Source organism: Sapajus apella, unplaced genomic scaffold (genome assembly GCF_009761245.1).
Source record: "Sapajus apella isolate SASKATOON/1434 unplaced genomic scaffold, GSC_monkey_1.0 scaffold40, whole genome shotgun sequence".
Taxonomy (NCBI): Eukaryota; Metazoa; Chordata; class Mammalia; order Primates; family Cebidae; genus Sapajus; species Sapajus apella.
In genome coordinates, this window is record NW_022436980.1 from 6,121,118 (window position 1) to 6,147,795 (window position 26,678).

At 34.3% G+C, this 26,678-nt stretch overlaps 1 protein-coding gene across 4 annotated transcripts in view; it reads left to right on the forward strand.

Moving 5' to 3' along the window:
- Positions 1-26,678, forward strand: part of ZBTB20 (zinc finger and BTB domain containing 20) — a 796,445-nt gene that overhangs the window by 171,043 nt on the left and 598,724 nt on the right. The window lies entirely within an intron of this gene.

Here is a 26,678-nt window from a genome sequence, read left to right on the forward strand (position 1 = left end):
AAAGCCAAAACATCAGTACCAATTTCTCCTGAGGAAGAGCTTTACCACTAACTATAAGAAATAAAATTGTATTTGTTAAGGACAACGAAACTGTTCAGATGAGATTTAGTGGCTACTGATAGAAGTCCAGAATTTCAGGCAAGAAGTTTACAATAGACTCGTGTGGCTGCATTGTGTATAAAGAGCTCATAGGAATTGAAGGAGGTTTCTTAGACAAGAGGGGGCTGTAATTACTTTGCTTCTTACATGCATGGTTAGATTTTCCAGCGAGACTAACATGGTAGGGTAATTTATTATAGAAGAGTAAATCACAGATTACATTGGAGGGGGATGGGGTGATGCGATCCAACCATCAGTTTTGTGAATACATACACTTAAGCATGTGTGATAGCTTGTTTTTAATTTCTTTACACCAGTGCACACCTCAAACATTCCGTTTAGCAGTGGGATATGCAAATTGTTCCAAATGCAGCAGCAGTACTTTCACCTGAATGTCAAAACTGTCAGAGAGCTTTTAATCAAATCTTTATAACATTTTTTTAAAAACAGTCAGGCCCAAGATCAAGGCACCAAACTCACTGAAAAAAACTTGAGTCCCATACTTCCAAAAAGTTCCTGTATGTCAACAGGGTAATGTCAAAGTTCTGATTCACCTGATTTCTAATTTTAACCTTTTAAGGATTTTATTTTATTTGGCTTAATTACGATATTTTCTACAAATTAATCATAAATGCCTTGATTAATAAAACCAAATGTCAGAGAAAATGACAACTTGATGAAAAATTAATACTCGGCAATATTTTAAGGTACAGAAGTACTAAAGATGTACTCTTAAACCTCATATTTCATTAGCTCTTTCTGAAGGTAGTTAACTAGAATTCTCTTGGCACCTAAGTTTTCACAGCCACATGTAAAGATACATTTTAGCAATATAATTTTCAGTAATTTTCTGCTCTTCTTTTTATTATTAGCTGTTATAGTTAGAATTTTTATCTCTGCCTTGCCCCATAAGATTATTGAATTTTATTCACAAAATCAAGGTAAAGTATATTTTGGAGTGGCTACAGAGATTAAGTTACCATAGTAGGAATCAAGTTAGTAACCTGTGTGTGTGAATATGTGTGTGTGTGTGTGTGTGTGTGTGTGTGTGTGTGTGTGTATGAGAGAGAGAGAGAGAGAGAGATTAAGGAAATCTCATGGTGTAAAATTAATGTTTGGTGACTGGATATCTGCTAGACAATTTATTTGGTTATGAACATTTGAGCTTTTATATTTAAAATTATCTGAGAGAGAGAGAGGAACATAGCGTTTCAGAGAGGGATAGATTTTAACATAATGATTTGGTTTTTTTGAAGTAGTTTTTTTCCTGAGATTTTATTAAAAGACCTGAAGACAAATAAAGAGTAGTAACTTGCTTTTTTCTTGTATACTATTAGTTTTTTGGCTAGCTCAAAAAACAAATAATATGAAATATGATTATTTTTCTCCTTTTACTGGTGATCATGAAGTTGAAAGTTAAAAATATCCCAGGTGTTTTTCCATATTCACAAATATTAGGATTTCTGAATATGAATAAAATATTTGATTAAATCTTATGCAGAAATGGTACTATGCAGGTACCAATAGTACATGCAGGATTGTAGTCCATGTTAGCTTTTTATTTTCTTATTTCACAGATAAAGCTGCCAACCAAATGAGGAAAGGCATAATGACCTCTTTTGTGTTTGTTTTGTTTGATGGTTCAGAATAAAAAGACCCACATGATATACTGTCAGTGAAATGGACTCACTTTGACCATCTGTTCATGTAATGACATGATGGTCATACCTATGAACAAAAATTTTTGCCAGCTAGTGGTAGAATCTCCCTTTTCTGTTACATAATGAGAATTTCTCAGTAGGTATTTTAGGCATATTGCTCTGCATAGTAAGATAAATAGAGGTAAGTGTTGGCCAACAGTCTATAAACACATTGTATGCCAATCCCAAGGGAAGAGATTCTTCAGTGTAGATTTCTCTTAATGTTTAAAATTTGGAGATGGAATACATTGAATCTTCTCTTACTTAGCTGGCTCTAGGTTTTATTGTTTTTGTGTCTTTCCTGATTCCAGGCCTCCAGTCTGTACTGGCAAAGCTGCTTGATGAGGAGAGGCCACCAACATAGCTGCCCCAATTGCTTACATACCTGCCATGAATAATAGCTTTGTCCTCTAGTTAATCATTGCATTGTAACTGTCTCTGTTCCATCTTAGCTGATCACTGCCCAGAGGAGTTTAAGTTCCATTGTAACACAAAGCTCCTTTTACCTTTCTGTACCTGCATTTGTGTGCATGTAAAAGCATCCATTCTTCTCATACACCAGTTAAATAAGAAATGTCCCACTTTTTGACAGTTTCTAAATTACATATTTTAAAATGTGCCTTTTCCCCCTTGTTTATTCTTTTCATCCTTTCATCAGTTTACTTCTGCATATAAACTATTAGTTTTTCATTAGTTACAAGATCTGATTAAGGAATTATTAACACCTATTTCACAATCCCCACTTTTATAGGTTTTTAGTTGAGATTTTGTTATTTGGGGTAAGTACTATAAGACAATGTCATTGTTTCCCTAACGTGTCTATCAACAAAGAAGACAGACTGGAACCCCAGAAAATCTATAGGAATTTTTTGTCTTACATTGTTTGATTCTAGAAATGAGAACGACTGACCCAACCTTACACAGACTCTTTAGTTTTAGGGAGTTAAGTTATGATTATTTAAACGCAATGCTTGAATTAGCACACATAACAATCAGCTGATACTCTTTGAATTATCTGAATCTTCTAAAAAAAATAAACAGCATTAGATTATCTCTCATCAAACAAAAAAAAAAAGTAAATATGTTTTATAATAGGCTTAAAAATATATAAATTCCCAGTTTTGATACTCATAATTGGACCATGTCTTCTCTCTAAAGGACTTGGTAGCACCTTTGGAAATTGCATTATCTCTTTTAAGCCTGTATTTTATTTTACTATTTTAATTAAATGATTGCGACCTTATTGACTTGCGAAGATTAATGCAGCTTCCAAAGTTGACTAATGCATAACTTAAGTACCAGTAGACTGATCAGTTTTTTGAAAATAGGAATCATTTACCTTGTTTGCCTTCTTTAGAAACCTGTTTATTAATTGAATAAAATGTGCTCATGAAGCACATTAATAAATGAAGCAATCAAAAGATACTAAGAGAAAGCATGAATATTGTCCAAGATATATAGATGATTTTTGTTTCTTGCCTAAATGCTGCATTCATGCTTTCTTCCTGTCTACCATTCCCCAAAATATTCAAGTCTCTTTTTGTACTCTTTAGTGATGATAAGATGTTTTTTTATTCCTGTAATGAAGTGGGAAGTAAATTAACACACTTCTTTTTGGGAATTAGATTACTCATTGCAGTACCACTCAACATACCTTTGTAATATAACCCGTACCCATAACTAATTAGTGAATTTCAGAATTAGGGAAAATCTTAGTTGTGTGGTGGTTGCATATTTACCAGTGATCAAGGAAGTGTTACTAATACACTTGTTAGTATTAAAAAAGAATTAAGTACACAAAGGGCCAGATGGTCGAGCCTAGGACCTATCAAGAGCCCTGTATGTGTGGGCTGGCCCAAAGGAATGACAGAAACACTAACCAGGCTAAATGAAGTCAGAGTTAAGGTTTCATTTATAAAAAAGAGAATGATTTTCAAATGTGTTTTCTTATCATATTGTGATTTACATGTGCACCTTTCATTTGTACTGGTAACATTTGAGAGCATATATTTCCCTATGTATCAAGAATGTATCAGAAAAATCTCTTGGTACATGAATTAGTGGGATCATAGTAAAGCAGTTACCATGTAAGCTTTTTTGCTGGTTCAGAGAATCCTACTTTTCTCTCCTACAAAAATCTATAGTTTTGCTGTTACAGCATACATATTACCCTTTCTTTTAATATTTGTCTCATCCAATAGATTGCCTGGCTCATGATATAAGGTACCTGTTTATATAGTATTTGCCATAGTAATGGCTAGACAAGGAAATAGTAAATATTTGCTTAGTGTTTATAACACTGTTATACTACTAGTTATAAAAAGGTTAAAGAAATTAAAAAGCAAATTCTTTCTCATTCCTGTGATTTAACTGTCTTTACTTGTATACATAGAGAAATATCCTGTTCCCCACTATACTTTGTATCCTTTTCATTTTTCATCTATTTTAATTTATTTAACTATGTAACTGTGTACTTTTGGAAGCCATTTGAGATATTTTTGGTTTCAAGGATTGATGTATCAGTGAATTGTTGGATAGGTCAATTGATTAAATACAGTGTACAATTTTAGGGATTTTTCTCTCCACAATTGCACAAATAATACTAGAGTAGATTAGTTAATTTCAGGCATCCCTCCTTTCTTCTGTCAATCACTTCTTTGCATTTTCCAGCAAACATTTATGGAATGTGAGCTCTGTGCTAGAAACTTTGTATATGTTATATATAACTGTTGAACAAAAGAGACTTAGTTTTTATTCTTGTGGAGCTTATAGTCTAATAGGGAGATACAATAAATACATAAATAAATATTAGAGACATAGATGTATAAATAAATGACTTATTTTGCTAACGTTCTCAATTCTAGCTTGGGTTAGGGAAGTGAGTCTATGGTGGAGAAAAATTACCTTCAATGACCTGCCTTCTTACGAGTGTATTACTTGTAGATTAAAAATTGTGGAGAGGCCAAACTATTTCAGAGTATGTTTTAAGGGGCAGGTGGCTTCGGGATGAAGCTAGGTGTGGTAATATTTGCATCCAAGATGAGTCATAAAGTACAGTTTTGTAAACCTGGCTTACTTTATATGATACAGAAGATCTCCATAGACATTTGAAAATCTCATATTGAAATATTATAGAAATTTCCAGTATTTTTTTAATTACAAAAATCATTTCTTTAGATGATTGTTTATTAATAGCCCAGAGTTCATTCATGAACTGGGGTATAGTAATGATGAAGAAAGAGGAGGTGATTGAAATGTGTGTTTTTTTGTTTTTTTTTTTTCTCATTGGACGTATGTGTGGAGTACTTTTGTCTTCTGATCTGATTGTTCATTATGCTCCCTTTTGGATGCGTGTACTGTTTGGCCTTCCCACCTGCATGCTCATTCAAAGGCATTCCAAGTCATTTATGCTGGACTTCAGCCTTGTTGAGTAAAAGGCCATTTCCTCCATCAGCTGTCCTCTTGGACATACATTCTTTTTACTCTCAAAAATAATTTATGTACATTCAGTGTATATTAGGTGGATTTGTCAAATTACTCACAAATAATCAGTTTTTTTTAAGTTATAATTTGAGCTATGACCTCTCAAACTGCAAATTATAGGGTTTGACCTTTTGGTTCACAGTTTGACATAACAGCCATTAATTACAGTTTTTAAAGAACATTTTTTTTCATTTACAATTTGTATTTTGAAAACAGTTTAAGTATTTTCTCTGTAGTTTTTGGAATAAATGTAGAAATGTAAATGCATATGTATCTATATATAATATATACATTCAAGAATGCTAGATAGATCACATGCATGTGCATGCTATATTCAAATGTGTTTATGTGTAGTACATTGCTATAAATACATATAAAGATTTTTATATAATGTCTTGTGAGTTTACACTAAGATCCTAATTATTTTTTACAACTCTGGCATCAGGATGAGATCAGCATCTTTTTTTTTTTTTTTTGAGACGTAGCATCACTCAGTCGCCCAGGCTTGAGTTGCAATGAAGTGATATTGACTCACTGCAACTTCTGCCTCCCGGATTCAAGCAATTCTCATGCCTCAGCCTCCTGAGTACCAGGATACAGGTTCTAACCACCATGCCCGGCTAATTTTTGTATTTTTAGTGGAGACAGGGTTTCACCATGTTGGCCAGACTGATCTCAAACTCCTGACCTCAGGTGATCCACCACCTTGGTCTTCAAAAGTGCTGGGATTACAGATGTGAGCCACCCGCTCCAGCCGAGATCAACTTTTTAAATGTATTTATCGGAGTGAAAGAGACTTTATTACCCTTTGAATCTAGGTCTTTTCCTTTTTTTTCCCTTGAGCAGGAATGCAAAAGTATGTGCCTACACATGCCCAGTGTCTGACAGTAATTTAAATGTCTTGAAGACCATTTGAAGTAGCATGGTGTGGGAGAATGTAAACTGTTCAAGTAGTTTTTGCAAATGTACACTGAAGGTACTGAGTTAGAAAGTACATACCAGAAAGGTCAGTTTAGGTAAACACAGAAAGATATCCAGATGTGTGAATACTTTGCTGATACCATCAGTATTTTAAATGAAAGAATTTAGTGTGTTTTTTTATTGGATAAAAATAAGATATTTATATAGCTGAAAATAACACAAAGTATATCATTTTCTGCTGCTATTTAGTAAAAATCTATTAATGTTTAGATGATTTCTTTACTTCTGAACAGGTTTTCTCATTTTGTGCTAAACTGTGTTCTTTGTTGCTAAATTCACAAAATTAAATCTAAAATACTATAGAGCAATGAATAGTTAAAAACATCTGAATAATTATCTTAAAGGTATACAACCACCTCTTTGTATTTTATAAATGGTTAACTTGGTTTTGTTCAAATTATTCTCTAGGCTAAAACTAGTGTGATGTGTTTCATAACATGAAGTTAATTTAGGTGACAGCATTGAAAGCAAAGAACTCTTCAGGAAAGTGACTCTTTTCTTATAGAATAGATAATATCATCCCAAAGTGTTTCCCATGAAAAATATTTTCCCAGTATGAGTGTACTTTTTAAATTTTTTTAAAAGAATATTGAATTTTATGTAAATATTTTCATGTTAATTTCAGAATTATGTTACTACCTTACTTAACTCTAGAGCTTCAAGTTATTTGTGTTTTAAAAAGTAATGTAATTTTGGAGTTCCTTATTGATAGGAATGTTGAACTTTTTGTTTATTTAATCTGTATGTTTTATACTTCCTGTACTGGAAGTATCATTTTGCTTTCCATTGGGTTTGAGATTCAGTCTTGGCTGAACTATTTACTATGAGTTGGGGCAAGTTACTTTACTTCTCTGCATTTAAGTCTACTCACCAGACGTGGAAAAAATAACATCTATCTATTGGGGTTATAATTAGGAATGGAGATATTATTAATAAATTGATGCATTCAATGCTTAGCACATAGAAAGTGTTAAATAACTAATGATTATTTAAATTAGAGAAATGTTTGCCATTTTTTGAAAATATTAAAGCATTTATTTTAAACAATTTTCATCTGTCTGATACATTTGCCACATTTTTCTTTGTTCACCTCATGTGCTTCTTTTTTTTGTATGTTCACTGTTTTTATCTACCTAATTTCCCCATGTTTATCTTTGAATCTGGAGTTACTATCTCACCAATACTACGCTGGAAGGGAAAGATATTATTCCTTAAAAGGAAATTAGTGTACTGTTACAAAAAAGGAATTGATGTTCCAAAAAGAGGCAAATATCATAGTCCATGTGTTTAGACATTCTAAAATACTACAAAAACAGGATCTAAGCTGTAGAAAGTCTTTTTCTGATTATGTAGTTTGGATGGCTTTCTTTTAAAACTCATTAGTTTATGGATTTTAAGGAAATGTTTGCCTCTTTTTTTTTATTTTTCTAAAAGCAAAAGTAAAAGCAAGCAATTAACAGAATAAAGACACAACCTAAGGGATAGAAGAATATGTTTTCAAAATGTACACCTGATAAGAGGGTAAATATCTAAAATATGTAAGAAACTCAAACAACTCAATAGTAAGAAAACAATCCAATTGAAAAAAAGGCAAAGAACCTGAATAGATATATCTCAAAAGAAGACATACAAATGGTCAATGGGTATGTAAAGAAATGCTCAACATCACTAATCATCGGAGAAATGCAAATTAAAACCACAGTGAATATGACCTCACACCTGTTAAAGTGGGTATTATCATGTGTCCATCAATGGAGGAATGGATAATAATATACATAAGCATGATGAAATATAAATCAGCTCTAAAAAAGAAAAAAATGCTGTCATTCTGACAACCTGGATAGACATGGAGGATATTAAGTGAAATAAGCCAAGTACAGAAAGACAAATGCTGCATGATCTCACTTATATGAGGAATCTAAAAAAGTCAAGCTCATAGATATGGAGAGTAGAATGGTGATTACCAGAGACTGGGATGGGAGACTGGAGCTGCTGGTCAAGGGGTACAAAATTTCACTTAGACAGGAGGTATAAGTTGAAGAGATATGTTGTACATCATGGTGACTAGAGTAAATAAAAATATATTCTATACTGAAAAATTGCTATGAGAATAGATCTTAAGTCTTCTCACTACAAAAATATGTGGAGTAATGCATATGTTAAAACAGCATGTTGTATATTATAGATATATACAACTTTTAGTGGCCAATTAAACTTTAAAAAACAAAAACAATCATGATATATTAACTAAGGGAGAATTTTCAAAAGGCAGAACATTTCTGAAATTAATTGTAAGCAGATTTTTATTTCACCAAGTACATTTAATTATTTGCAGATTTCTCAGGATTCCCTGGGGTATGAACCTAACAGCTTCTCTTTCTACTAGCCTCCGTTAATATGTTATCATCCAATCTTTCAGATAGACACATTTTAGGAATTTTTTTCCCCATGGCACAAACTAATTCTTTGATCTAAATGCAAGGGCTTCTAAATTACATTGTGGGAGGTTTGAAATTTGAAAGTGGTTTCAGAGATCAGTAGGCTTAGAAGAATTCAGTTTAATTTGAAAGAATTTATTCAGACCTTATCCTTGTTTGGTAGTGCTATGTCTTTACCTTTTTCTATCCTTCATATTACCTAAAAAATAACACAAGATGACATTGAAGATTCTTAATTTGGTCTCAGTACACTTTTTGAGCCCCTAACTTCCAAACTCCCACCTCTCTTTCCATCACCCCTCACCTCCTCCACCCAGGCACATAGTTCTTTCCACACACACTTCACTCTTTGCTGTCTTTTAAATACACTGTGCCTGCCATGCTTTCTGTCTTTGCTGTTACTGTTCACTTAACCTGCTATGGTCTTCACATGACCCAGAAAAAACTGCTATTTCACCAGCAGAATCCTCTACAGATCAACTGATCTTTTCTCTGTCTCCTTAATACATGAGTATGATTTACCCTATTGTAGCGTAGTGTTTTGGGGTTTTGTTTGTTTGTTTTTTGAGATAGAATCTCACTCTGTTGCCCAGACTAGTGCAGTGGCCCAGTCTCAGCTCACTGCAACTTTTGCCTCCTAGGTTCAAGCAATTCTGAGGCCTCAGGTTCCCTAGTACCTGGGATTACAGGCATGCACCACCACACCTGGCTAATTTTTGTGTTTATAATAGAGACAGGGTTTCACCATGTTGGCCAGGCTTGTCTTGAACTCCTGACCTCAGGTGATCCACCCACCTTGGCCTCTCAAAGCACTGAGATTACAGGTGTAAGCCACTGCACCCAGCCTATTAAAGTTTTTAACTCATGCTTGGCTCCTTTCTAGATGGTAAGATTCCTGAGAGAAGGGAGTATGTCATGTTCATTTTTGTGCTTAGCTCAAAGTATGTTTATTAAATTGATTAGCCTATGAACGCACTTAGAGAAATGACATTGTCAGTTGTATACAGAATTTATCCATAACAAAAATATAGCAAAAATGGATTCTTTAAAAATATGTTTACTAAATTTCCCTTGACTTACTGTCTGATTTCCTTGACACCAGGGTATTTGTTTTGGTGCTTATTTTTATAGTTTCAGTAAGGAAACAAAAGTTTTGTCTTATACACAGCAACAAAGTTAAATATAATTTTAAGACAAAAGATGTTTCCAAGGCAAAAAAACTACTTGCTAAAGTAGTTTTCCATTATAGTTTTTGGAATGGAAATATTGAAAGATTAATACAGAACTACAGAACGTCTTAGAAGTGTTTAATACTCCATAGTTTAAAAATACTCACCATTGATTATTGTACTTAGTTTGAAACATTTTTTTAATATGTATAGACTTAACCCAGGATCGTGACTTTAGGCAGCAATTAGCCTTTTACATGGATCTGTTTGGAAAGCATTATAAAATAATAGCACCCTTCCCAAAGAAAGATATGGTTGTGGTAAAACTGCACTCATCTGTTTAATAATGTTTCAACTGAAACAGATGCCTTACTTGCTTTGTTCTACAGAAGCAGCTTTATAGATTTAAGCACTGAGTATACAGTACACAGTGGCACTATTAGCAAATCAGAATGAGGCCAAGGGAAAATTCATCTAGGAGCCACACACCTAAATGCAGTTGGTAAACAGAGACACTAACTCTCATTAAGCATAATTAAACCTAATATTGACTGTAAACTGTTACTTACCTTAAACTTCTCTGTAGAGAGTGTGGAAAGGGATTAACCTAGCAGATTGGGACATTAATTACTACCTCTTTCACATTAGAGTTCCCATCAAGAAGGGCTATATTCATAAATAAAACATAGGAGGGATTGAGAGACTGAAAATATGTAAATTTATTTTATAAAAAGGAACGAAAAGTCTAAATTAAAAAAAAAATGAGCTGTGAGTGATGCCAGCTCCAGCAAAATGGAGTTCTAGCTAATTACTACAAAATATAGGCTTAAATAATTACAGAAATGTACCCTTGCCTTCTGACTGACAGAACCTGTTTCACAAGAGACTCCAGCTCAACTGAGCACACTCTTTTTCATGCATAGCTTCTTTCACTTTTTTAAACTAATATGGAGTTTGAGAGTGGATGAAGGGACTTGGGAGAAATACAATTTTTCCCTTTTTTTCTCAGTCATTAATATCCTCTTATTTATGAAATCGATTATAAGTATATAAATGTTGTTTGATTTGTCAACAAGAAGACACAGTACTGTTTTTTGTCCAGTCAAAATGGTCCACATTGGTCTCCTGCTACTATTTAATAATCTCCTTCTTGGGTGCAATCTAAAAAGTATGTTTTGAAGGGTATAAACATGTCAGCTAAATTTAAGATCGACTGTTAAGCTTTTATATTATACTGCTGCCCCAAGGGGTAATGCCAGGATCTAGGAGATAAGAATTTAAAGAGAAAAGCAAAATAATGACAATACAAACTTATCTACCGGCTTTAGACTTTTCTTCAAAATATATCAGGCTATCTGTCTGCAGTGAGTATAGGCTGTTGTCTTATTACTTGTTTTCTATTTCCTTTCCAATAAGGGACCAGATACTCACATCTGGATGGGGTTACTTATTACTTCACCAGTGTGGAATTTTAGTTTGTGTAACCAAATCCCATATACAATCTTGTATATGGCTGTTGTATTAAACTACAGTTTAGGTATAATATACTAGGCTCTTACCTAGTATATTATATTTAGTGCTATCATGCTAAATTTTATTTTTCATGTGCTCTTGAGCATCAGAGGGATATAGCAGTTGTGCATGTGGAAGAAAGAGCTTAGAAAATAAGCCTGGAGCATGTATTCATTTTTTTAGTGGATGTGGAGTTCAATTTTAAAATAAAAACCCTATTTTTTTCTCCTGAATTTAATGCTCATTTCACAATTTATGAGATTAACTTATGCAAAAGAAGTAATTAATGGACAAAAATCTATCCTTCATTTTTCCCATTGAACAGAAATTTGCAAACTGGTTGGATGACAGAGTATGAACGAAAACAGTAAGAGTACTTCTATCTTCTGTTCTTGTAACAATCGTGACATTATGAAATAACCATAACAATGGCATTCTTATTAATCAGACATATTTATACAGAATTAGTGTTGGCTTCTGCTCTACATTACCTTTAGTTTTACATGAACTTTTATTATCTGTGCATATCAAAAGAGACATGGTGAATGAACAAAGAAGCCCTGTTATGAGACAAGTATTATTTGACATTTTGGGAAGCTCTTATTATAGGGTTTCCTCTTAGGCAAGAAGAACGGGAAGGTTGTCATTAGTTGCGCTATTACAGATACTCTGGATTTTTAAAAACAGAAACGGAGCCCACTTTTTTCCTTGAGGAATATTCATCAATTAGAACAATTAAAGTGATCTGAGACTTCTAACCTAGACTTGTCCTTCTAATGTTCATGTTTTATCATGTGAAACAATGACCTCATAAGGTACCTTTTAAGATAATTGTTTTTCCCTCAGATCACAGACCTAGCTAGCTGTGTGGTACCCTTATTTTTTCAAAGATGAATAATTATTTTTAGACTTCTGAAAATCTCTGATTAAACCAAAATGCAGAAGTCTTGGAAGGTCTACAACCCTACTGCAAACCAGATGGCATTTATTTTTTGTACTAAAGGAGGATAGTTCTAAGTTCTTTTGAGATCCTTTTTCCAAGCTTATGACATATTTGACTAGGAATTATGGTGAAATAAGTATAATTCTGGGTAATACCAAATCTCCTCTTTTTTTTTTTTTTTTTATACTTTGGTTTTGGGATACATGTGCAGAATATGTAGGTTTGTTACACAGATATACACGTGCCATGGTGCCTTGCTGCACCCTTCAACCCACTATCTACATTAGGTATTTCCCCTAATGCAGCCCCTCTCCTAGCCTCCCACTCCCCGACAGGCCTTGGTGTGTGATGTTCCCCTCCCTGTGTCACGTGTTCTCGTTGTTCAACTCCCACTTATGAGTGAGAACATGTGGTGTTTGGTTTTCTGTTCTTTATGCTAGTTTGCTAAGAATGATGGTTTCCCCATTCTGTTGGTTGCTGATTCACTCTTAATGACTGTTTCTTTTGCTGTGCAGAAGCTGTGGAGTTTGATTAGGTCCCACTTGTCTATTTTGGCTTTTGTTGTCAATGCTTTTGGTGTTTTGGTCATGAAGTCCTTGCCTACGCCTATGTCCTGAATAGTTTTGCCTAGAATTTCTTCTACGGTTTTTATGGTGTTAGGTCTTATGTTTAAGTCTTTAATCCATCTGGAGTTAATTTTAGTGTAAGGTGTCAGGAAGGGGTCCAGTTTCTGCTTTCTGCACATGGCTAGCCAGTTCTCCCAACACCATTTATTAAACAGGGAATCCTTTCCCCATTGCTTGTTTTTGTCAGGTTTGACAAAGATCAGATGCTTGTAGATATGTTGTGTTGCCTCCGAGACCTCTGTTCTGTTCCATTGGTCTATATCTCTGTTTTGGTAGCAGTACCATGCTGTTTTGATTACTGTAGCCTTGTAGTATAGTTTGAAGTCCGGTAGTGTGAGGCTTCGCGCTTTGTTCTTTTTGCTTAGAATTGACATCTGACAAAGAGGTGATATCCAGAATTTACAAAGAACTAAAACAGATTTACAAGAAAAAAACAAACAAGCCCATTCAAAAGTGGGCAAAGGATATGAACAGATACTTTACAAAAGAAGACATACATGAGGCCAAAAAACATGAAAAAATGCTCATCATCACTGGTCATCAGAGAAATGCAAATCAAAACTACATTGAGATACCATCTGACGCCAGTTAGAATGGTGAACATTAAAAAATCTAGAGACAACAGATGCTGGAGAGGATGTGGAGAAATAGGAACACTTTTACACTGTTGGTGGGAGTGCAAATTAGTTCAACCATTGTAGAAAACAGTGTGGCGATTCCTCAAGAACCTAGACATAGAAATTCCATTTGACCCAGCAACCCCATTACTGGGTATATATCCAAAGGATTACAAATCGTTCTACTATAAGGACACGTGCACACGAATTTTCATTGCAGCACTGTTTACAATAGCAAAGACATGGAACCAACCCAAATGCCCATCGATGATAGACTGGACAGGAAAATGTGGCACATATACACCATGGAATATTATGCAGCCATCAAAAATGATGAGTTTGTGTCCTTTGAAGGGACATGGATGAACCTGGAAACCATCATTCTCAGCAAACTGACAGAAATGCTGAAGATCAAACACCGCATGTTCTCACTCATAGGCGGGTGTTGAACAATGAAAACACATGGACACAGGGAGGGGAGCACTACACTCTGGGGTCCGTTAGGGGGAAATAAGGGAGGGACGGTGGGGAGTGGGGAGTTGGGGAGAGATAGCAAGGGGAGAAATGCCAGATGTAGGTGATGGGGAGGAAGGCAGCAAATCACACTGCCATGTGTGTACCTATGCAACAATCTTGCATGTTCTTCACATGTACCCCAAAACCTAAAATGCAATAAAATAAATAAATGGAAAAAAAAATACAAAAATTAAAAAAAAAAAAGAATGATGGCTTCCAGCTTCATTCATGTCGCTGCAAAGGATAGAAACTCATCCTTTTTTATGGATGCATAGTATTCCATGGTATATGTGTGCCACATTTTCTTTATCCAGTGTATCATTGATGGGTGATTGGGTCGGTTCCAAGTCTTTGCTATTGTGAACATTGCTGCAATAAACATACGTGTGTATGTGTTTTTATAATAGAATGATTTATAATTATTTGGCTATATACCCAGTAATAGGATTGCTGGGTCAAATGGTATTTCTGGTTCTATGGTCAAATGGTATTTCTGGTATATAGCCAATTCTTTGGCTATATAGATCAAGGATCCAGAACCAGAAATACCATTTTTATAATTGATTATAAAATGATTTATAATTCTTTGGCTATATACCCAGTAATGGGATTGCTGGGTCAAATGGTATTTCTGGTTCTGGATCCTTGAGGAATAACCACACTGTCTTCCACAGTGGTTGAACTAATTTACACTCCCACCAACAGCGTAAAAGTGTTCCGATCTTCCACGTCCTCTCCAGCATCTGTTGTTTCCTGACTTTTTAATGATCACCATTGTAACTGGTGTGAGATAGTATCTCATTGTGGTTTTGATTTGCATTTCTCTAATAACCAGTGATGATGAGCTTTTTTTCATATGTTTGTTGGCTGCATAAATGTCTTCTTTTGAGAAGTGTCCTTTTATATCCTTTGCCCACTTTTTGATGGGGTTGTTTGTTTTTTTCTTGTAAACTTGTTTAAGTTCTTTGTAGATTCTGGATTTTAGCTCTTTGTCAGATGGATAGATTGCAAAAATTTTCTTTCATTGTGTAGGTTACCTATTCACTCATGATAGTTTCTTTTGCTGTGCAGAAGCTCTTTAGTTTGGTTAGAACCCATCTGTCAATTTTGGCTTTTGTTACCAGTGCTTTTGGTGTTTTAGTCATGAAGTCTTTGCCCATGCTTATATCCTAAATGGTATTGCCTAGGTTTTCTTCTAGGGTTTTTATTGTTTTAGGTCTTACATTTAAGTCTTTAATCCATCTTGAGTTAATTGTTGTATAAGGTGTAAGGAAGGCATCTAGTGAATATCCTCTTAAAGCCTCTGGGCCTACATTTTCAGATATTGACCAATTATCGTATATATGTGTGTGTGTGTGTGTATATATATATATATATACACACACACATACATATATATATATGTGTGTGTGTATATATATATATATTTACCTGCAGAACGACACTCACATTTCTTCAAAGAAATGTTTCTACCCTCCATTTTCATTTCTTCACCAATCTACTCCGCAATTCACCTTGTCTGCTACAGAAACCTCCAAATTAGCACTCATTGGGATCTCATTGAGCATTTGACATTGATGACCACTCCTCCTTATTGCAATGCTTTTTTCCCTTATTTTTCATGGTGTCGTGCTTTCCTGATTTTCTTCCTGTGCTCCTTGTCATTTCCTCACTATGTCCTTTGAAGGCTTTTTTTTTTTTTCTGATATACAGCTATTAAATTTTGGATTTCCCTAAGACTGGATCCAAAGCACTTCTGATGATGTCCAGTATTTTGGATATCTTTATAACCAGAACACATTGAGATGTTTTCAGGGAATGTATTATAATTCTTTTAAGGTTTTTGTTTAGGGACCATGTTTTCAAGGCCATATTTGCGTGAACAGATTTGTAATCTTTATAACTTGTCAAATATAATACTGAACACATCCCTATAGGGGAGCTCATGTGGCACTTCTTGTTCAAATTTGTAAATGTTATAAAATCTTCTTGATGTTTTTATGCCTTAACCTTGAGCAATAATTAATCCTCTGTGTCTCAGTTTCTTAATCTGTAGTACACAGGGAGTCATCCCAGCTTTTTAAGATTTCATCATGCTGTGGTTTGATATTTTACTATTTGAAAAGGATAGGAAAATCTAAAATATGTGAAGTTGACACTTTGAATTCCATAGTCAAAACTTATGAAAGCATTTACTCATCATTTCCACTTCACATTTTCTTCCTATATCTAACATAGTTTTGTGCTTATGAAAATATGTATTTATAATTCCATGTTTACCCAAAATTTATTTGCACAGTTTTTTCTGTGAAACTTTCTCAAAAGCCTTTTTGAAAATCTGAATAGATTATATATTCTAGTTACTGCATTTACAGATGCTTATTTAATGCCACAAGAAGCCTAGATGTGAGAGGCTCAATTCACCAAGTGGGCAAAAGCTTTTTGTGGATCTTCCTGTTTTATACATATTCCCACAGTTACAAAGGCTGCTTCTAAACCCCTTTTTAGGGAATTTGGCCACATTGCCAATATTTCATAGTTTGTGAAAATGGCCATTTTAAGAACAGGTTAGTTATTTTGAGCACAGTTTTACTTTTGGTCGGTACCTATTTGATGCTAGTGATTTATCTGTAGTTAGCATTTTAATTAAGAAAGACTTTTGTATTTGCCATTATTTTAAATCTAGACTCTCTAAATTTGTATGCCTCAAAATAGATTTGAAGCATGAGAATCTCCTTGATGTTTTCCAAGTGTGTGTGTGTGTGTGTGTGTGTGTGTGTGTGTGTGTGTGTGTGATATATGTTTTCTGTTTTTAACTTAGAAAAGCTACCATTTGAATTTCCTTACTTGTCACTAGCTGACTGATTCTCTGTGGCATACAAACAAAAACAAAAACTGCATTTGGTGTTGGTGTCCCTTGCAAATTTGTCATCATTTTTCTTGTTTATTTATTTACTTACTTACCTTACTGAATATCTAATGTCTTTTATTTCTTTCTTGGGATAACTTTTAACTGAATACTACAGTGTGCAATCTACCTGGATTTCCCCTTAGACATTCCACAGTGTGATCTGCCTTCTCTCATTTGAGCGATCTTTCATTTCAGAAATAGAATTTTCTCTCATGTTTGTTCATTTTGTCATTTAAAAGTAATGGAGGATATTCTCCATTCTGATTCTCTTTTCACTTATGTACATTTTTTTTGTTTATTAACATTTTATTCAGGAAAATGTTTGAAGATAACCCTTAAACAACCTGTGTGATATTCTGTCTTAAAAACACTCTTTTAAGATTAGCTTGTCCATCTCTAGTTGTCATTAATGCTCATTAAAGGAAGTGAGAAATCAGTTCAGTTTTTCTCGGGTTTCTGGAAGGAAAGTAGATGAGACATTCAGAATATTTATGAATTTTAATTTTGGTCACCTTAAAATTTGGTTATACATAGTTTGGTCCCAAGATATCCAGGAATAGGAAAATTTATCTGTGAAAAATCTAAGTACAATTTTATCACTTCTGGGTAATTTATAAATTCTAGCTATTCCTGATGTCTTAAAAATGCCTATTGTTACTTTTATTTGAGATGGAGTCTCACCCTGTTGCCCAGGCTGGAGTGCAGTGGTATGATCTTTGCTCATGGCAACCTCTGCCTCCCAGGTTCAAGTGATCAAGAGACTCTCCTGCCTCAGTCTCCTGAGTAGCTAGGATTACAGGCGTGTGCCACCACCCCTGGATAATACTTTTGTTGTATTTTTAGTAGAGATAGGGTTTCACCATGTTGGCCAGGCTGGTCTCAAACTCCTCACCTCAAATTATCTGCCCGCCTTGGCCTCCCAAAATGCTGGGATTACAGGCATGAGCCATTGTGCCAAGCCCAAAATGCCTATTATTTTAAGCTAGGGAAAGATAATTAAATTTTTTAAATCCATAAGATAAAGAATGTATTCCTCTCTGAATAAGAAAAACTTACCTATTCCAGTGCAAGTGCTCTAGTAGGAAGTTACCAGATGATTTTTGTCTTTGTTAAAAAAAAATTTTATATGTTGAACTGTTCCTAGATTCTATGGATGAGGCTAGTAGATGAAGCATTATGAACTGTTTATTACTGTCACAGAAAGTAAGGTACAGGAAGCAAGAAAAATATTACAAAATAAAATTTTTAGACAGAAATCATGATTTCTCCTTATTGGATTTTGTCTGGAGAATTGCTGATCCACCAAAGAGTAAATAATCAACATAAATTGATGGTGAAAATTCCTGAAGTTTTTCCCTGAAAAGCATGTGGCTTTACAGCTTTAAGGAAAATCTCACTCCTGAAATGCTATGTATTAATAAACACAGATATTTGTGGAGAGACACTCAAATAGAGATGCGTTCATTTTTAGTACAATGTGTGGGGAGTGACATGCATGGAATTCCATTAATAGCAATGTATGTTGTGTTCTTTTCATTTCATTTTACTAATGAATTTAGTATTAGATTGATGAGTGCTAGGAAAGGAAGACTTAATTTGCAGAATAAGTAGCTGGAACAGTGTACATATACCAGATAAGAGCTATCAAAGCTGACCTCCATTCATCTTGGAGGACAAACTCTAGATACAAAAGGATACTTGGAAACATTACTTCTCATCAGATATGAGTTGAGCTAGCAATCTTTTGTCTACAGATTCATATTTATCTATAGATGGTAATAAGTCCTCCTAGGTAGCATTTAAAATGTATGGTTGTCACCATGAAAAGGAAGTACTATTGGAATTCAGTGGATAGGGGAAATAGATGACATTAAATCCTACCGTGAATAGCTGATTACTTAGAAAAGAGATTTGCCCAGTAGCAAAGCCAATAGTATTCCTATAGAGAAATGCTATTAGGGCAATTAGATAGATGTCCTTTATGGCAGTGGTGTTCAAATATTTTCCTAATAATCCACAGAGATAAATGCATTTAAATCATGACACAGTCTACATGCAGTCATATACATTTAAAACAAAATTTCATAAGACAATATTCACCCTTTCCATGAGTTGTATTTTCCATTCTATCCTCTAGTAACTCACCCCATCTCATCCTATCCTATCCTATTTTATCTTATTCTAACTTTTCTTTAAAGTCTGCAACCCACTTTCTTAATTTCAAGAGCACTTGACAGTATGACCTATAGCTTGAGAAACACTGTTTAGAGCGCTTTACATTTTCTGATGAAAATAGGATAAAAGAGAAAATAACTGAAGAGTTGCTTCCAGTATGGTTTAGTTTTCTTATAACTTAAGCAGAGCCCAAAATTTTCATGTGTAACTATGGTTCAAATTTTGTTTTGTAAGAGGTGTGGGCCTGTATGCCAGTAGTCCAGGCATAAAGCCTGACTGCCACCTTTGCCCTCTGTTGCCATGATAGTGAGGGAAGTGAAACAGAAAACTCTAGCCCGGCTCACTCACAGAATTTGGATGGAAAGACTCAAAGCTGCCTCTGTGTTACATATTAGGAACCATGTGGTGTTATGCCAAAATGAACAGGATTCACTGAGATGAGAGTGAAACACTGCTCTTCCTGTTAAAGTGAGTCATCCCTAAGCTGTGGGATGGTGATTTGATATATTGGGCCTCTCCCTTGCATGTTGTTGATTGAGGAAAATGCAGAGTCAAGTAGCCTGCGTGTTTTGGTATAGTGCCCAATGTACCGTAGTTGTATAAAGTTAACAAGGTTCTTGGCTCCTCAGGATATTTCCAGATATAGCTTGTCAGAATGTTTGTAGAAGCATACTTATTGATGGCAAGCCTACCATTATACCTTAATTTTCTTCAGGTCATCCACATAATTCAAACTGAAGTGATTAAACAAATTAAATTTAATCTATGGTTCTCACCTGAGGGAGGGAAAGATTATTTTGAAAAAAGCTTCCTTAGTGATTTTAGTATGTCTTCCTGGTTGAAGATTATTATTGGCTTATTTCCAGGATGTCTACTTTGCTGTCTTAAAATCTGAGTCATCAGAAGATCTTCAGAACAGGGTTTAGTCACAAAGGGGTGAACTGAATGTGGGGGATTTTTTGCTGTCATCTTCCTTGTTTATGGGTTATTGTCTTGAGTATTTGTCTGCTGACTGAAAAGGCCAGGGCTTAACATTGCCCCTGATTTTGTTGTGTATTTTGCAATTGTCCAAGTGACAATTGCAAAATAACCTGTGTAGTGAATTGGAAACTTATTTTGGGAGAACAAGATCATTCCATTAAGCTCCTGCTGCTATGAGCTGAGCTTGATTATCATTTTTTGCATACTTTTGTCAGTATACCATAGTTTATCTTGTTGTTAAGAGACCTTGGCCTTATTTTCAGTAGTAGAACACATTTAGCACTAAATCTTTAGCATTATATATCGGTGTTTCAGATCTATCTATTAATTAAAACCAACAATATTTGACACCAATCTATATTTAATCAATTGGTAGACCTAGTAGGCCACAAAATTTTCCTTTTCCTTTTCTTTGTCCATTTTCACTAAAACCCTTGCCTGATTATTTTCCATTTGCATTGCTCTATCTGTGAAATAGGCATTTCTTTACAAACAAAACAAAATAAAATACACCCCCACCTCCATTTTTTTGTTTAACTCTACCCAGAAGAACTGATTTCCTAGAAAGCCATAGTCAGAGAGGCAATGGAGTGACAGTTGTTTTTCCTTTTCCTCTTTGGAGCTGTCATTTCTGTTGGATGATGGTGACTTACCAGTGCCCTAACTTTCCCTTACAGTGAGAAATATCTTGACTGGAAGACATCTCTGTGGATGATTTCAAGGTTGAGTGCAAGAGCTAACATGATGAGGGCTTGGCCCACTTGAGTTGGGCAGTGTGAAAAGAAACAGTGTGATTTAATTTTTGCCAGTCTTTAGAGAGTAGTTGTCATTAAGTCAGTAAAGCAAGATCAGAAGACTTGCACAGTAGTGCAACTAACCAGTGAATTCAATCTAGGGGTTAGGAATAATTCAAAATAATGTGGAGAGAAAAAGAAAGAGGGCGATTTTATATGTGCTCTGTGAACAGAACTCAGGCAGCTGTATTTTGTTTGTATTGATCCTCAACCACTTAGTGCATGGATAGATATATCTGACTTTTAGCTTGAGTGCTCAGGTATACAGCAGAAAGTGCAGCTACCCTGTCTCTGTCTACTGTCATATAAGAACTTGTCTAAGAGTCTCTGGAGCTGGAGTTAATCAGAATTCTTTTTCATAGTCATAGGAGGGCTAATTGTGCTGGTTTACCCTGAGTTGGTGAAGGGCTCAAAGCTTGATCTCCAACTTTCAGATAACCATAGTAGCAGTAGTACCCTTCACCTCAAGATTCACCTTCTCTTTGTGGGAGAGTTGCATGGGATGATACAGAACTTCGGACTTCTACTTGGTAGACAAGCTGTTTCCTTTAGAGTTACTATTCACCACTCTGTGGGTAGATGATCTTTGTCAGCAGCAACAGAAGCTGCAAGTGAAGACACCTTTATTTACCTTTGTTCCTTGGTATTAGCCAGGTAAACATGGAATCTACCTAGCTTCATAAGATGTTGTTCTAGCCAGAACTCAATGAAGTTTTATGTTCCTCTAATAATTCCCTTGGATGATGAGTGGCTTCTAATAGTATTTGCTGTTGAGTGCACTTTAGGTGCCCCAAGCCTTATCTTAGCCTTTATTAAAATTGGAGTTTGCAGCACATATCCTTTTCTTCAAACCTACCTTTTTCATTTTATTTGAAGTAAGTTTTTTGTAATCAGTGTATAATTGAGTCATTTCAAAAAATCCATTTCGATCATCTCTGTCTTTAATTGTTGTGTTTATGCCATTGACATTTAATGTAATTGTTGTTACATTTGAATTAATGTCTTTCATTTTATATATATTTTTTCTGTATGTTTCTTCTGTTTTCTATTTTTTATTTTCTGTTTTGTTTTGGGTTCTTTGAATATTTTTTAGCATTCAATTCAAATTTATGTATTGTGCTTCTGACAAATATTTCTTTGTATCGTTGTTTTTAGGGACTGTTCTAAAGTTATTCAATAGACATATATAACTTTTTATAGTCTCCTTAGAATCAATATTTTATAGTTTTAAATTGAATGTAGAAATCTCACCACCACATACGTCCTTTTACTCTCCTAATTTTGCATTACTGTTGTCATATGTTATATTTACATACATTGGAAGCCCCATCCGATAATGTTGTACTTTCACGTTGAATTGTCAAATATGTTTTTAAAAACCCAAGAGAATAATCATTTCTTATATTTACTCAAAGGTTTATCACTTTTTTTTCATCTTCCTTCATTTCTAATGTTCAGTGTTTATATCAATGACAATGTTGCATCATTTGACTTCTGTCTGGAGAGCTTCCTTTAGCAAACATTTTAAAGCAGGTCTCTTTTGTATGGTATATAGAATTTTTTTGTGTTCCTTCAGTGCTTTTAAAAAAGGAGTGTTATTTCCTTCAGGTTTTCGTGATTTCTAATGAGAATTCCACGGTCATTTGAATCATGTTTCTCTATAATGTGTGATTTTCTCTGGATGCTTTCAATGTAGTTTTCTCTGTCTTCAATTTCCAACAGTTCCATTTTAATGTATACAGAGATTGATTGTTTTTGTTTTTATTCTGTTTGGGGTTTCCTGTACTTTTGACTTGTAGGTTTATGTATTTCACAGAATTTGAGAATTTTCGAACCATTATTTTGTCAAATACCTTTTCAGAATTATAATCTTAGTCCATTTTCTGCTGCTATAAAAGAATACCACAGATTGTATAATTAATGAAGAACAGACATATTTATTTGGCTCACAGTTCTGGAAGCTGAGAAGTCTAAGAGCATGACACTAGCATCTGACAAAGGTCATCTCATGATGGAAGGCGTCATATGGCAAGAAAGCACATGATAGAAAGGAAATTGGGCAAACATTCCTTTTATCAACAATTCACTCCTATGATAACCAGTCCACTCCCACAATAATCGCATTAGTTTGTCTTACTCACCTCTTAAATGTCCTGCCACTCAATACTGTTACAATGACAACTAAATTTCAACATGAGGTTTGGAGGGGGCATTCAACACGTAGCATACTCTTTCTTCTCTGCTTCTGTTAATATCATGACATGAATGCTAGACCTCTTGTTATTGTCCTACATGTTTCTGAGCCACATTATTTTTTCTTTATTACTTACATTAGATAATTTCAGTTGATCTAAAAGTTTATAGATGATTTTCTTTATTATCTTTATTTTATTGGAGACTATCCAGTGATTTTTTTTTTGTTTTTTTAATTTTATTTTTCAATTTTAAGCCTGTTTCTCATTGTGCATTTCAGCATTTTTGTAATAGTTATTTTAAAGTTTTTGTCAAACAATTCAAAAATCTATGCCATTTTGGTTTTGTGTCCATTGATTATGTTTTCTCATGTGAGTTGACATGTTCCTAGTTCTTCATATACCTGGTGATTTTGGATTATTTCTTAGGCATTCTTAATATCATGTTATGAAATTCTGAGTCTTATTTAAATTCTATGGAAAATGTTGACATTTTTTGTTTTAACAGGCAATTGACCTAGTTAGGGTCAGGTTGTAAGATACAAAATTCCTTCTGTGTGGTTTCAATGTCAGTTTTGTTTACAGTGCTGTTCAGGTCTGTCCTGAGTGTATACCAGTGAACAATCTTGGATGTAGTCCTCAGTCTATCTGTTAATTTCATTCTCAGTTTTATTCATATGCTTATTAAAATCAGATCCCTGCATGTACACCTAAAGATGTTAACAGAATTTTATAACCCTATGAGGTCACTTTCTGGAACCCCTGTTTCCTCTGTGCTCTCACTAGTATTTTTTAGTTTTCTTGGAGCTCCCCTTTATGTCCTACAGCCAGCAAGCTGAGGCTTTACTTACATCACATGCACATTTCTGTGACTATGCACATACGTAAGGCTAAGTAGCAGGATAACAGAGAAAAAAATAAAAGCAATGGAAATTCTTACAGCCACAACTGCTTTTTAAGATAATTTTTAAATTAAATATTTCAGTACAGGAAACCATAGTTAAAAATTCAGAAATCATAAAAATATAGATAAGTGAATTTTCACAAAGTGAACTTATTCATGTAAGCAGCATCCAGACCAATAAAAAAAATTACCAGACCACAAAGATCCCTTTACCCATCTTTCCAGTCTCTGCTTCTTCAGGATAACCACTATCATGACTTCTAATACTAGTTTATTTTTGAAAAATATAGAAATAGAATCATGTGATTATATATTCTTCTGTATGTGGCTTCTTATGTTCACATTATGTTTCTGAGATTCACTTATATTATGTTGCATTTACATGTGCTTGCAGATTTTAAAACTATTTCTTTATAATATTTCCATGTATCAATATATCACAATTTTATTATTTTCAGCTCTTCTACTAGAGATGGACATTTGGCTTGTTTCCAGCTTGAAGCCATTATGAATTGTGGTGGCCACCTGCATATTCTACTACATGTCTTGTTGTACATATTTAAGCATTCTTATTAGATGTATACTGACGAGTGATATTGCTGGTATGCTTATGTTCAGCTTTAGTATATGGTGCCAAATAATTTTCAGTGTTACCATACCAGTTTACATTATCAGTAGCAGTACAGCAGTGTTCCCCACTTGATTCATGATTTCAGTTTCCACAGTTTCAGTTACCCATAGTCAACTGCAGCCCAAATTTTATCATCTCGCATTATCACAAGAAGGGCTCACCCTTCAGTACAAGAAGGTATTTTGAAAGGGAAAGAAAGAGAGAGAAGAGGAAGGAAGGAGACCACATTCATATAACTAGTATAGTGCTATTCATTGTTCTATTTTATGATTAGTGATGTTGTTAATCTCATACTGTTCCTAATTTATACATTGAAATTTAATATAGGTATTTATATATAGGAAAAAACAGTATATGTAGGGTTGGGTACTATTTGCAGTTTCAGGCAACCACTAAAGGACTTGGAATGTATTCCCCATGGATAAAGGGGGACTACTGTATAAGAGAGGTCCACTTGTTCTAATAATAGAAAACACTGTATTATCTGTCTTTTTTCATTTTAGCTTTTCTGGCATGTGTGACATGGTAGTCCATGACGGCTTTGGTTTGCATTTCTCTATTGATTAGTAAAATTAAGCATCTTTTCATATGTTTCTTTTCCATTTGGGTATTCTCTTTGGTGATACACATATTGAAAGATATTACCCATTTTCCAGTTAGGTTTGTTACTATTTTTATCATTAAGTTATTGGGATTTCATTTTATATTGTGATATTTATATTTCTTTGTCAGATATACTTATTGCAGATATCTACTTTTATTCTGAGGCTTATCTTTTACTCTCTTATAATTGCCTTTTTTTCTTTTTTGAGACAGCCTTACTCTGTTGCCCAGCTGGAGTGCAGTGGCATGAGCTTACTGAAACCTTTGCCTCCTGGGTTCAAGCAATTCTCCCTCCTCAGCTTCCTGAGTAGCCAGGATTACAAGTGCACCCCACCATGCCCACCTAATTTTTGTATTTATTAGAGACAGGGTTTCACTATGTTAGTCAGGCTGATCTTGAGCGCCTGACCTCCAGTGACCCACCCACCTGGCCCTCCCAAAGTGCTGAGATTACAGGCACAAGCCACCACGCCTGGCCTTATAATTGTCTTTTGATAACAAAAGTTTTTCATTTTAATGAACTTCAATGATCAATTTCTTTTTTATAGTTAGCGTTTTATATCCTGTTTAAAACCAAAACAAAAAAATGGAAAAGCTTTTGCCTACTTTAAGATCATGAAGACATTTTCCTTTGTTATCTTCTAGAAGCTTTATTTGTCATTAAAATTTAGGTCTACATTTTACCTGAAATTCTTTTTTTGTTTGTTTTTTTTGGTATGAAATGGGAAGGATGGACAGGATTTATTTTTTCTTTTTTAAAAATTGATCAAGTGCCATTTGTTGAAAAGGTAGTGCTTTCCCTAAGTACTTCAGCAATAACTTTATTATAAATGTGCTGCCTACATATTCGTGGGTATATTTCTGGACTTTTTATTCGATGAATCTATTTATTTACTCTTGCATAAATGATGCATGATTAAATAGTGAACATTTAGAAGAAGTCTTAATATCTAATAGTGTAAATCTTTTAGCTATGCTCATCTTTTAGATTCTTTTAGTCTTGTTTCTTTTTATTTCCATAAAAAAATTAGAATCTGCTTGTTAATCTCTACAAAATGTAAGTTGCTGAGATTTTGATTTAGATGGTATTTTGGGAATACTGATATCCAATCTATAAATGCATTATAATTCTCTTATTTTATTCTTCTTTAATTTCTTCAGTAATGTTTTATAGTTTTCTGCACAGAGGACTTGCATACTTTTTGTTAGATTCATTTCTAGAATTAGATTTTTTCAATGCTCTTGTAATTGGTCTCATTTTAAGTTTCATTTTCTAAATGTCTATTGTTGCTATGTAAGAAAACAATTCATGTCTATAGGTCTATCTATGAGACATAAACACACATACATACACATGCACACACACAGAGAGAGAGAGAGAGTGAGAGAGAGAGAGAGAGAGA